This window comes from Aedes aegypti, chromosome 2, assembly GCF_002204515.2.
Source record: "Aedes aegypti strain LVP_AGWG chromosome 2, AaegL5.0 Primary Assembly, whole genome shotgun sequence".
NCBI classification, from domain to species: domain Eukaryota; kingdom Metazoa; phylum Arthropoda; class Insecta; order Diptera; family Culicidae; genus Aedes; species Aedes aegypti.
This window is the reverse complement of record NC_035108.1, coordinates 129,467,009-129,480,613: the sequence shown is the minus strand read 5'-3', so window position 1 is coordinate 129,480,613 and position 13,605 is coordinate 129,467,009. Positions and strand designations below refer to the sequence as shown.

The 13,605-nt window shown below is 38.5% G+C and overlaps 1 protein-coding gene across 3 annotated transcripts in view; it reads right to left on the bottom strand.

Annotated features, from left to right (window-relative positions):
- The window catches only part of LOC5568744 (pyridoxal phosphate phosphatase), a 28,591-nt gene extending 15,262 nt beyond the window's left edge, over nt 1–13,329 (bottom strand). The window contains exon 1 of one of the 3 annotated variants that reach the window (XM_021842358.1): nt 13,134–13,329. The gene's annotated coding sequence lies outside the window, so the exon portion shown is untranslated. The remainder of the gene's footprint in view (nt 1–13,133) is intronic. The other 2 variants (XM_001658073.2, XM_021842357.1) reach the window with 2 other exon arrangements.
- Between the last annotated feature and the right edge of the window lie 276 nt (nt 13,330–13,605).

Sequence of the window (13,605 nt, the reverse complement as noted above, 5' to 3'; positions counted from 1 at the left end):
ATTTCAAGGATGATTTCTGATGGAACTTCTTGAGAAGTTTAGTTGCGTTGTCCATAATTTTGTAAGATGTTAGATACAAATACCTTCACATATAATTCAAACTATTGATTTTTTCGACTGGCATTTAGGATTTTTTCGAATTTAATTTGAGCTAAATCTATCCAACACATTTCTTCAAAAGTTCTTGCAAAAGATTTTATTTCATTACTACAGTTAACTCTCCCTTACTCTATATTCCGTATCTCGATATCGAGTTAGAGAACCATAGTAAAAGTTAGTTTTCATGGCTAACTCGATGGTCCCTTGGATCGCGGTTGCATTGGTTTTGTGTTCTGTAACTCGATATCTCCCTAACTCGATTGTCCCTTCAATATCGAGTAAGGGAGAGATGACTGTACCACATACATTACTCTAGAAATCTCCTAAAAATATGATATGGATATCGAGTGATTCGTAGAGTAATTTGTAAAAAAATCTCTATAAAATATAGTGAGGCACTCCTAGAATAGTTTTTGAACCAAACATGAAGAGTGGATGTATTTTTAGATGTTATTCAAGAATTTAAGATCCCGGGATTATCATTCGTAAAAAAATCATAAAGTATTTTCCAGTATCTAAAACAATACCTGATGAAATTTCTGGAGATGCTTTTGAGAAGTTCAAGAATGAATTGCAAAATCCTTCAATAAATTTGTTGGAAAATGTCTTTAAAAAATTCTCGAAAGAATCGCTAGAGCTATTTGAAAAAAAAAATCTCTAGTATTTTACTTGGAGGAATGTTTGGTAAATTTCGTAGAAGATCCCTACGACGACATTCCAGGGGAAACAATATTAAAAATCTCTAAGGAAATCCCTGAACAAATTCCTCGAATCTTTGAATAGGCATTTTTGAGGAAGTTTTAAAATTTCGAGAGTTTTGAAGAAATGCGGAAACATCAATTTGATTTTTAGAGGAACCTAAAGAAAAACTTAGAGAATTTTCTTTAAAAAGATGTGGATAGATTTGCGGCGAACTTGAAATTGGAGAAATCGCTATGAACGTTTTCTCAATTGAGTCGTGTCCAATTGCTTATAAATGCTTATAATGTGGAATATTAAGGAATCCTTAGAGTAACACCTGAAAGAATAATCTAATGTTTTTTTCAGGAAGTCCTGAATATTTTTACTGCGCATTTTTCAAGCAATTCAGGAAAAATTTCCGAGAGATTTTCTGAAAGATTTGTTGAAGGAATAAAAAAAACTGAAGAAAGAACCTTAAAGACAAAGTGGAACAAAATGTTGGTGAATTCTCTAAAGAATTTGTTAAAAGAGTCCTTGGTGATCTTGAAGATGATGGATTGGCTTTCCAGTCTTGACTAAATTAAAAACTGTTATTTTATTTTGTCCAACGTTTTGGTCCATTTGGGACCTTCCTCACACTGAAAATATATATTGTTTTATATTACGAAATCGTTCGTTTGAACTACGAAATTATTCGTTGTTTTCTGCAACGAAACAGTTTCGTAAAATGTATGCAACCAGCTTCGTAATATGATTCAAGCTCGAAATCAAAACAAACAATAATTGTTATAATGTACTAAACATTTCGTAATCGAAATTCGTTTGTTTCGTATTCAGAACGAACATTTATACGTGCTTCTTCTTACCTCCCTCGGCTGCGGTCGTATCATGTTGTATTTTACGAAATGTGTCTACGAAACCTTTCGTTGCAGAAAACAACGAATGGTTTCGTAGATTAAACGATCAGTTTCGTAATACGAACAACACGATAACGCACATCTACGAATCGTATATCGTACATTTTACGATTATTTCGTAAAGTCACTGAATCGCGAAATTCTGTCAAGTACAAATAATTCGTACAATGAATGAAAATAGCGTTATATGTACGAAATCTTGTTTTACGAAATGGATTGTGGATAAAATACGAAGAGATGTTTTTAGTGCAGGGACTCAATTATTACAGTTCTTTTGTCCAGCGTGGTTCGGTAGAAGCTGTAACTGTCTGTTGCATCGATTTTTCAGCACAATCGCAGCCAGTTTTGGAAGCTTTTTCGGTGGGAAAATCGAACTTAAAGTTGCGCGCTGGAATTTACAACCTGGTCGAATATTGATCACCATTGTTAACAGATAGAGTCGTGTAATTCGTATCCGCGATTAAGGACAATGATCTTAAACTCTTGATCCGTCTTTACAACATGAGCAGAAGGTTGAAATCAATGATAATAAATCTTCGAGCTGTTTAGTGGAATACTTATAAGTAGATGAATTACGGAATTTTGTACTATACCATTTAATACCACTAGAGTTTGTATCTTTTGACAGATATGCGTATTTTGACCTCAACTGTAGGCCGTCTTCAGTGTCGTGTCTAGTAGACTTCAGTCCAGGGATGTGAAATGTACTGTAGCACACATTTACCACCTCGACATTCACATTTTTCTACACGACCATCAAAATCCAAAGCAAACCATGACGGTTCAACACAAAAAATGTCACGGCTCTTCAAAACTGTAATCTTTTTCTTCCTAACGTTTTTCAAACCCGAATGCGAAATGACTCGAGCACAGTGGTGACGCGATTTTTGCGGTTTTCGGGTCTTCAGTAGCCAAGTCTAGTACACGACACTGAAGACGGCCTTACAGTTGAGGTCGAAATACGCGTATCTGTCAAAAGATACCTACATTGATACCTTGATGGCTACAGCTTAGCGTCACGTCATTGCCGGGCGTATTGTAGAGCTCCAGTTGGGACGTAACGCCAGAAAGAAGAAGATGTAGAGCTCCATCTTCGTCGGTCTTGGGCGAAACTTCTCCAGTTGCCCCGAACGTTTAGGTTCGCAGGTCCTCTTCCACTGCGTACAGCCAGCGTATTCGTGGTCTTCCCCGAAAACACCGAACTCTGCCTGGTTCCCTGCTGAATATTATTTTCGCAATTTTTTCTTCCGACATTCGCAGTAAGTGACCAGTCCACTGAAGTCTGCCATATTTTACACGATTGATAATATTCGCATCTTTGTACACTTGATACATCTCGTGATTCATGCGTCTGCGCCACACACCATTTTCGAGTTTCCCACCGACTATTGTCCGCAGCACTTTACGCTCGAAAACACCGAGAGCTTTCCGGGCTGACTCTTTCAACGTCCACGCTTCGTGCCCGTAGAGAGCCACCGGAAGAATCAATGTTTTATACAGGGCGAATTTAGTTTCCGTTTGCAAGCTGCGGGACCTAAGCTGATTACGTAGTTCGTAAAAGGCCCTATTCGCAGCCGCAACACGTCTTTTCACTTCCCGGGAAACGTCGTTGTTACATGTTACAAGTGTTCCAAGGTAAACAAATTCTTCAACAACTTCAAACACATCCCCATCAAACACTATCTCAGCACCTACACCACCATGCCTGACTCTATCTGACCTGCAACCATGTACTTAATTTTGGTAGAATTAATGGTCAGGCCTATCCTCGCTGTCTCCTTCAGAGGCACGAAGGCCTCTTCCACTGACCTGCGATCGATTCCAATTAGGTTTACATCGTCCGCAAAGCCAAGGAGCATGTGCGACCTTGTGATAATAGTGCCATTTCTCTGCACGCCAGATCTCCTAATAGCACCCTCGAGTGCAATATTGAACAGTAAATTTGAAAGTGCGTCTCCCTGCTTCAATCCGTCTTACGTCACGAACGAGGTTGACACCTCGTCTGCGATCCAAACACTTGATTTCGAACCATCCAGCGTAGCACGTATCAGCCTAATTAGTTTCGCCGGAAAACCATGTTCAGGCATTATCTGCCAAAGCTCATTTCATTCCACTGAGTCGTACGCCGCCTTGAAATCAATAAACAGATGGTGAGTCTGCAAGTTATACTCCAGGAATTTGTCTAGGATCATTCGCAAACTAAACATCTGGTCCGTTGTCGAACGGCCCTCACGAAAACCAGCTTGGTATTCGCCGAAGAAGGACTCCTCGAGCGGTCGCAGTCTGTTAAATAGGATGCGCGACAGAATTTTGTACGCCGAATTCAGCAGGATAATTCCTCTGTAATTGGCACACCCCTGTCCGTGCCCTTTCTTGTAGATATGGCGGATGAGGCCATCCAACCAGCCAGTGGGCAATTCTTCGTCCTCCCATACCTTCAGAAGTACTCGGTGGATCGACTGGTAAAGCTGCTCGCTTCCGTGCTTGAGAAGCTCGACCGGGATCTCGTCCTTCCCAGCAGCCTTACAGTTCTTCAGCTCGCTGATAGCTTTTTTAACCTCTCCTATGGTCGGTGGGTCCACAGCTTGATCGTCGTCATCTATGTTCATCCTGTTCCTCGCTACATTTCCATTTCCACCGTTCAACAATTGCTTAAAGTGCTCCTTCCACCTGGCAGCCACCGCCGTTTTATCGGTCAGTCAGTGGTGAAGAATATAGGCCACCTAAACAGGATTGCGCTACCTACATCGTGCTAGAGGGGCTGCCTCCTCGGTGCTGACACGATACAACAATGTCCGTTTGTTCTTTACATGATGACCACGGTCATAGCCATGTATATATACCTTTATCAGGGCTTTGGACCTGTAGCTCTGGTTCTAAATAGTTTCAAGTTCTTTTGGACATGCTACTATGGTGAGCCGTCATGCGCTAGCGGTGTTGTCAAATGATACAAACTCTATTAAAAAAAATAGCCAAATAAATGTTTGATATTCCTTTACAAGTTCAGTTTTCTTGGAAAGCTTAGCTTAGCTTAGCTTAGCTTAGCTTAGCTTAGCTTAGACTGACTACACATATCAATGGTTGCTATTCCGTGATTGACCGAAGTCAGTGAAAATGCACAAAGAATCAACTAGAAGTTTGACTGGGATTGGCCATAATCTTCTTCAGTGTGCATAATTCAGTGCCTCTATTTATACAGGGTCAATAACGGCGCCGGCCACGTCCTTGCAGTCAGGTGGGATTGAGGGAAGGAATGTTAGTGTGTAACCTTTGCTATTTGGAGACCGTGTTTGCCTCTGCATCTCCACAAAGGTTACTGGGAGGGATGTTTGTTAATGGGGAGGATCGTTGGGTCACAGGATTCACTTTGATAAGCAATTAGACCATGATAAATAATTATTTGTGAGATATAAACATGATTATGCCGACACTTGGGGTGACGAACCATTCAAAGTTTGTTGAACAAATACCTAAATGAAACATTCCTAACACTCCTATTCTTATGCCGACACTTACAGTGACGAACCATCCAAAGTTTGTTGAATAAAGTGAACCTTTCGGAAGTCTACACTTGTAGTGTCCAACCATTCAAAGTTTTTTTTATTACAAAAATAAAGGTAAAAAGAAAGGGGTGTTTTGCATAGCATAGCATAGCATAGCATAAACTGACTGTACATGTCAATGGTTGCTACTCCGTGATTGATCGGAACTGGTAAGAATTGCACTACGATCCAAATGAATAAGGGATGGGAGTTTCCGCTTACTCTCGAAGTGCAATTTTAGCAGATCTAATATTATTGATCAATAACGGCGCCGGCCAAGTCCTTACAGTCAGTTGGGATGGGGAAGGAATGTTAGGGTGTAATGATTGTTGCTTCTAGAGACCGAGAATACCTCTGCATCTCCACAATCACCACGGGAAGGGTGTTTATTAGTGAGGAAGGAAAAGATCTGGGAGTCACCTCTGGTCGGTGATGCGATCCATGGACAAGGGGGAAATATACGACTTGTATTTAAAGCTAGTTTTGTATTTTTGTCTCGAGAAGTTTTTGGAAAAATTACGTCAACATCTATAATGTCGAACAATTCAAAAGACGTTTTTATTAATGACGAAAACTGAAAATTACATGTATATATTTTAACTTATATGAAACAGGAATAATGCCGACACTTGTAGTGACGAACCATACATAGTTTGTTTGAAAATTACATATGAGTATTACTGTGCATTTTGTCTCGATATGGTAGAAGTTTTAGAAAATACGTCAACATTCACAATGTCGAACAATTCAAAGGATAATTTTTAATAATGTCAAAAAGAGAAAAATATATGTATATTCAAATTGTATAAGAAAAAAGCATAATGCCGACACCTATAGTGACAAACCATACAAAGTTTGTTTTAATATTACATAAAAGTTACGCTTTCAAGAAAATATGTGTTATCATAAGCATGAAACGAACTCACCAGTTGGCCATCCATTCTCGACTGAACACAAAACTGACACTGACAGCAAAACTTCTTGGCGTCCCGAAAATAAACCGTCTTGCTTGGGCCTTCCCAAATACGTACCCAGCAAGACGCTCCAAAACAAAGGGAAAAAAAAAAAAATCTCCGGCGACGAAAACACGCGCGAAACCGTCAACAAACTCTATCGGACGACGCAAAACCGAACCGTCCTGCTTGGGCTTCTCGAAGCACTACCCAGCAAGACGCTCCAAAACAGGGGGAAAAAATTCTCCGGCAACGAAAACGCGCGAATCCGTCAGCTAAATCAATCGGACGACGCAAAACCGAACTGTCCTGCTTGGGCTTCACAAAGCACTACCCAGCAAGACGCTCCAAAACAGGGGGAAAAAAATTCTCCGGCAACGAAAACGCGCGAATCCGTCAGCTAAATCAATCGGACGACGCAAAACCGAACTGTCCTGCTTGGGCTTCACAAAGCACTACCCAGCAACCCAAGCAGCACATATTGTTACAAGTAGCTTACAGCAACGGCTACTTAACATATTCAAAAGTTACAATATGATACATTTGCAACATGGAAAAATACTGCTATGTAACCGAAAAAGCGCAAAAAGTCGAGCCTTATGTAACTTGTTTGTTCGTTACATAAGAAGTTTACGAGCGACTGCTATGTAATTGATTGATTACGCATGGGTTTTCCTGCGACAAAATAAATGAAACGGCGTTGAAGTTGTTACTTTCTGACAGTTTTGGAACCGAACAACCATTTTAGAGTTGAATGTCAATAAAAGTAATACGTATGATTTTCGAACGCGTAATTATTCACAAGTACATATTGAATTTAACATGCCGATTTGAATTTGTGGTGAAATCAATCATTTAACTTGCTCAAAATTGACGCGCTCATAAAATAGATAAAAATTTTATATTGAATAACACATGGTACCTGGATTGTTGAGATATTATTCCATTATAACTGACACAAAAAAATGGGAATTGGCACTGTTACTCAAAATAGCAGTGTTTTTGATTTTAATTTAATTGTTTGTGAAGATGGTGATACCAACACATCACGTTGATTCGTGTCCCGCAGTTGGATTTTCCGGGTTGCCTATCATAAAACGCCATTTAATTTCATCTTGCTGCAGAAACACTTCCGAATAACTGTTTGAGGACAGCCAATCTTAAATGATGAAAACTATAGAAAAGCTGTTAGAGAGGCTGCATATTGTAAATTCAACAATTTTAATTAATCACTGGAAAAATATCTATGAAAGCAATAACTAGTCATAAAATAGTAAAGTTTTTTTTATCAAAATTCACAATACGTATGAAATTTTTTGACATGTAGTGTTGACCACTGTCAGCAAGTCACTCGTTTGTTACACATTAGTTACCCTGAAAGCTTATGTTATTTTGAAACTGATGTGTAACTGTACTGAAACTGGTAATAAATTACACAGCTGTCAATAGGGGAAGGGGTATTAAAATGAACACCTAAACGACATCGTCTTGCTTTTAATGGGAAAAACGATGAATTTGCGATAAACCATCAAATTATGTGCAAAAATCCCCTAAGCCAATTGACTGGAACCTTACAAAAGTATGAAAATTAAAAGCTCCGTCCAAGAAAGCACTAATAGATCGAAAGAAGGCAAATTCTAGCATGTGCTATAATAAAAGCGCAAGTCGCATGATCGATTTCTCTTCATCGATGCTCTATTCTGTGAATAAAGGTGACAAGATGCGGGTTTGTTAACAATTTTTCACTACAAGACGCTAGGAAGTAATGCAATCTTGCGTCCTGAGGTGAAACAACGAATTGAATTTAGAAATTGATCAATTTGTGCCAATATTAGAGACTGAGGATAATATGCCCATGATAAGGAAAATAGCTATTTAGATGTGAAAAACATGCTATTTTTATTATAATCGGATTTACAAATAAGTTCTTTATCAAATAGTAGAAACAACATCCATCCATTTAAGTATTTCTAGGGTTAATAAATCAATCAAAAAAATGCGTGTTTATGGGTCATCCATAAACCACGTAGTCATTTATTGGGGGAAAGGAGAGATTCTGGCCAATGACCACGGTCCATACAAATTGTAAATTGTATGGTGGGTCTAAAATTGGGAAGAAATAATCGCGTTGTTAATGGTAGCCCCTTGTGCATTTCTGTGCTGTCACTTCATTAGGGCCTAAGTAACATGAGTGATTTCTCTTCATCGATTTTTCATATATTATGCATACCTACAGGCGTTTGTTCTGATGTTATTGCTCAATATTAGATACATGCTGAAAAAATTACATTTGTAAGGTTCTAATTTGCGCGTTACTTCAGCGTGGCATTACGTTTGGTAGAATTTGAATTCAACAGCTGTTTTGGTGAGTTATGAAATAGGGGGGTGAGGGTTTTGCCCCTACGAGTTGATTAAAGTTTAGGTCCTTCGATAAGTTTTTCAAGGACAAATCTAACATATTTATTGCACGAAATACAAATTATGGCAGTGAATAAGTGGACCCTGTGGGAGTTGAAATCCCAGAACAAATTACAACAAAGAAGACAGCCACTGACTGCTGTCGTCTACAAGTAATTAAGGGGGCAGGATCCGTCATTGATTTCGGAATTTTCAAAAGCAGTTTTTACGTTCAAAATCAACAAAATTTACATGAAAATGTGTTCACTGTATTCTTTTCTCCAACCGAAACGCAGTGAACACATTGTCATTGAATAAGTTTTAGTTTTGAACAGAAAAACTACGATGATGACGATGATTACGATGACGGAGCGTTGAGCGTTAAGCATAACAAAACACAATCATTTACGGGATTGACTGTTTAACGAGAAACTTGCGACGATCGACGCGCCACAATAATTCGTGGACGGAGGGTAGAACTAAGTTGGAGATGATGATTTCGAATTTTGAAGTAAACACTAGCGATTATGCTGTGGAATGTTGACGTTTGATAACGAATTGTTTAGAGAGCCCAAACATTTTAACGTTTAAGGATCCGATTTCGATGATTACGACATCGAAACTGTGTTTCGGTTGGAGCTTGGAGCTGCTTTTGAAAATTATCGAGTTGATGACGGATCCTGCCCCCTTAAACGAATTTTGTGTCATCGGGTCAAAGTTTGGCGTTCCTCACAAAAGTAGAAAAGAGAACATTACAAATGTAACTAGATGTTCTGTGATATGTCTACTCGCAGAAATGGTCCTTTATTTATTAATTTCCTTATTAATTATAGCTAGTTCAATCGCACAACATCAGAGATGTTAATTACGGCGCGACACGAATTAAGACTAAGACCATACCTTCGTCGTCATTAAAATATTATGGAAATGTTCATTTTATGTTGGTGGTAAAATACACGAGCAAAACAAACATTTTTGATTTTTTTTTATCACAGTCCTAAAAAAACACCTATGAATGATTATAATCCCTTCGAAAACAGTTCTAAAGGTTTCTGCTTTGACATTATTTCATTACGATATTCACCTCATTGAACAACCTCAACATCTCCGTCCCTAAAATTACATCAGTTTCAATTTCTGAACGTGGTTCTGACTTCAATATATCTCCGTATTAACGAAAACACTCTTATTTATGCTCTAAATCATCCGTGCGTAATAAAAATTAATGAAATTTGTTGTTCATGCGTAACAAGTTCGGTATTCATTTTACCATCCTGTTCATTTTTTCACCCCTTCCCCTATGACAAATGGTAAACAAACTTCATGCTGTTTCACACATGTGACTTAGCAATCTGTATGTAACCTATCGTATTATTTGTTTCTTTGCAACCACAGATTCAATTTCAATGTAACTTATTCATTTTGACAGCTCTAGGTTAAGTTACATGCAAGTAAAAATGCAACACCTATGTAATGTAAACAAAGCGTAAGTTACAATGTAATAGTTTAATAACCAATCATCAATAAGATATGCTACAAATTATCTGAAATGCAACGGCAATGTAATTTGTTTTATTTTTCTAAAATATTGCATTTGTTACCAGTGCTACTTGGGAAGACGCTCCAAAACAGGGGGAAAAAAATTCTCCGGCAACGAAAACGCGCGAATCCGTCAGCTAAATCAATCGGACGACGCAAAACCGAACTGTCCTGCTTGGGCTTCACAAAGCACTACCCAGCAAGACGCTCCAAAACAGGGGGAAAAAAATTCTCCGGCAACGAAAACGCGCGAATCCGTCAGCTAAATCAATCGGACGACGCAAAACCGAACTGTCCTGCTTGGGCTTCACAAAGCACTACCCAGCAAGACGCTCCAAAACAGGGGGAAAAAAATTCTCCGGCAACGAAAACGCGCGAATCCGTCAGCTAAATCAATCGGACGACGCAAAACCGAACTGTCCTGCTTGGGCTTCTCGAAGCACTACCCAGCAAGACGCTCCAAAACAGGGGGAAAAAATTCTCCGGCAACGAAAACGCGCGAATCCGTCAGCTAAATCAATCGGACGACGCAAAACCGAACTGTCCTGCTTGGGCTTCTCGAAGCACTACCCAGCAAGACGCTCCAAAACAGGGGGAAAAAATTCTCCGGCAACGAAAACGCGCGAATCCGTCAGCTAAATCAATCGGACGACGCAAAACCGAACTGTCCTGCTTGGGCTTCACAAAGCACTCACAAGTTCAGTTTTCTTGGAAAGATCAAAAAGTGAAAAAATACAAACTCTATGAAAAAAGTCAAAAGGTCAAAAGATACAAACTCTATTAAAAATAAGTCAAATAAATGATTGATATTCCTTAACAAGTTCAGTTTTCTTGGAAAAATGTAGCTTAGATTTTAAGCAATAAGTTTATTCATGTGAAATACTTAAAAAATGGAGCAACATCGAAGCAAGAGTTTGTTGCTGACATAAAAAATTATGAATGATTTTGTTGGACTTTTTAACACCAGGTTAAATTTCTGCTATCCATCTGAAAAAAACTGGCCGGGGCGAAATTCCTCGAAAAGCTCTGTTATGAATTAAGCCTTATATTTTGCCAAAGATTCCCACTAACTATTGTTTAAGGGATTTCTTTAGTAATTTTACTGATGTTTTCAATTAATTTTGTCGGACATTATACGAGTTGTAGTTAATGTATGGATTTCTTTAATGAATTCGGAATCAGGAATCGAATTTCCAGGATATTGATAGTTTTTCGTACTACTGTATTTTTTTAACGACGATGTCGAAAAATTTCGCACACCGTACATAACAACAAGCTGGTTCTAGCGGTAACCAATCGAGCGATAGATTGACGGTTGATCTTTAAGTTTTTGCGCGATTCATCAAATTTGAAACCCTACGCTGATGCTGTGTACGACAAGCGAGGCTCTCCCAGTATTGTTGTACAAAATAATAGAACGTTATTACTGAAGAGTTTTTTTTTGTTAATAATTTGATTCATGTAAAGTGATTAATGTTTTTTCATGTTAGAGTCATGTAAATTGTTTTTTTTTTACTTTTACAGTTATTGTCGTCCAAAATTTTGGGGGGTCTGGATGGCGCTGGAGGGGGCCTGGCTCCCCTGGCCCCCGTGTTCCTACGCTAATGTCAAGATCTCCTGCCTAAATCCTCCAAATTCGGAACAACTGACCATAATAGGCGATACTTTTTGTTTCCTCACTTGAATAAAAGGCTGTTTCGATTTGATGTTTGTCTAAACCATCGAACAGATATCGATGTAATTATCAGTATTAACCATTTCGCCCTTCGAAGAAAGCGCACATTCCTCTCTTCCATTTTTGCCACATTTAGCGACAGTTTAAATCCCCATTTTTTTTTGAAGGGATTTGTGAATTCAGAGATTCACCCTTCCTTTTATTTGTGGTAGTAACTACATCAAATGAATAAACGAAAGAAGAAGTAACCTTTTAGGAAGTTTGTTTTTCCAAGACAGTATTCAAGAAGGATTACCAATGCAAGCTTTTGCTAACGGGTCCAACGAAAAATCGAAGGCTCGGGTCCCAACAATGATCGAAAAGAGATCGAAAACAGTACTGAAAAGCATTGTTTTTGTAACACTGAAAAGTATCGTTTTTTTAGCTTAGCACTGAAAAGTACTGTTTGAAAACATATCTTGTTTCAGCATCAAGCTGATATCGTAATTTGATATCAATTTATGATGATTATTTTCATTATTATATTTTGTTAGCGTTCTGTCAACGTTAAAAATTGTTGTTATGTTCTAATTTCATATAATCATACACTTTTTTGTGCTACATGGAGAATTTTTTTATCTTTATTAACGAGATGTTTAGCCTTGGACTAGTTCATCTTGGGACCGACGGCTTTACTTCCCAAAGTCATCACTATAATTTTTACGTCATAAGTAATTATCTCGGGGATGGGATTCGATCCCAGGTAATGTTTCAATTTGCTTTTACTGATAGCAAAAGTAGTTTTCAATTTGGTTTCATGAGAACATTTATGTGTGCAATTGCAATTGTTCTGATCAGTCTCGGAGTAGCATGTGGTTCGATTTCTTAAATCAGAAAAAGTCTGGCCTCCATCAGGCTTTTTATGTATGTTTCAATTGACTGCGTAAGGTTCAGGTTTATTTTTTACTCGAAATGTTAATTTATCTATTTATACAAGAACCAAGTCGTATAATAACTTCAAACTTAGTAGCTAAAGAGCAAATCAGTACATTGACATCCGGAAAGCATGTTGAAGGTCAACGATGTCGTTTAAAAATTGTTTAAAGAAGCGTTCATGCAAACACAAATTGATTTCGATTCAGCACGTGAGTTCATCATGCCAATTTCTTGCGCTATGGAATTATTTATCTATGATACCCGTTTTCAATAATATAACGTCCTGGTTTGGAAAACAAGGTCACTAATATTATATAATAATCTTTTCTAGCGTACACTTCAGTCAATCAATCACATTAATTTGATCGAATACCACATAATCTCACAAATCAATATGTATAACAACAACTTGTACCATTCACGATACAATCACTCGTTAATGGGATGATGCAGCAACTGATGCCGGCTGATATCTGCCAATCACCACAAAACTATTTGTACTTATGGGACACTTGAAGCGATTCACTAATCACGAGCCGTCTCGCAGACTGAACTGTTTCTCTAGCGTTGTCAACGACCCAACTGGCACAATCAGCTGGAGTGGAGTGCTTTCGATCACCCACTGCAGACATGCCAGCTGATGATGACCTTTGCCGAAATTTGTGGAGGGTGGTCGAAGCACAATTACTGAATCCAACGTGCGCATGTCCGTTGGGTATACCCTGTCGTAAACCGGCATAATTCACGCGTCTTCCATGCTGTTTCACATCATGATGATTGGGGGTACAGAAAAGAAAACTCATGGGGATGACAGTTGAAAGTCAAAACTGAGCTTAACATCTATAACGATAGCTAGATACATTTTACATGTGATTGCGCTTCTATTG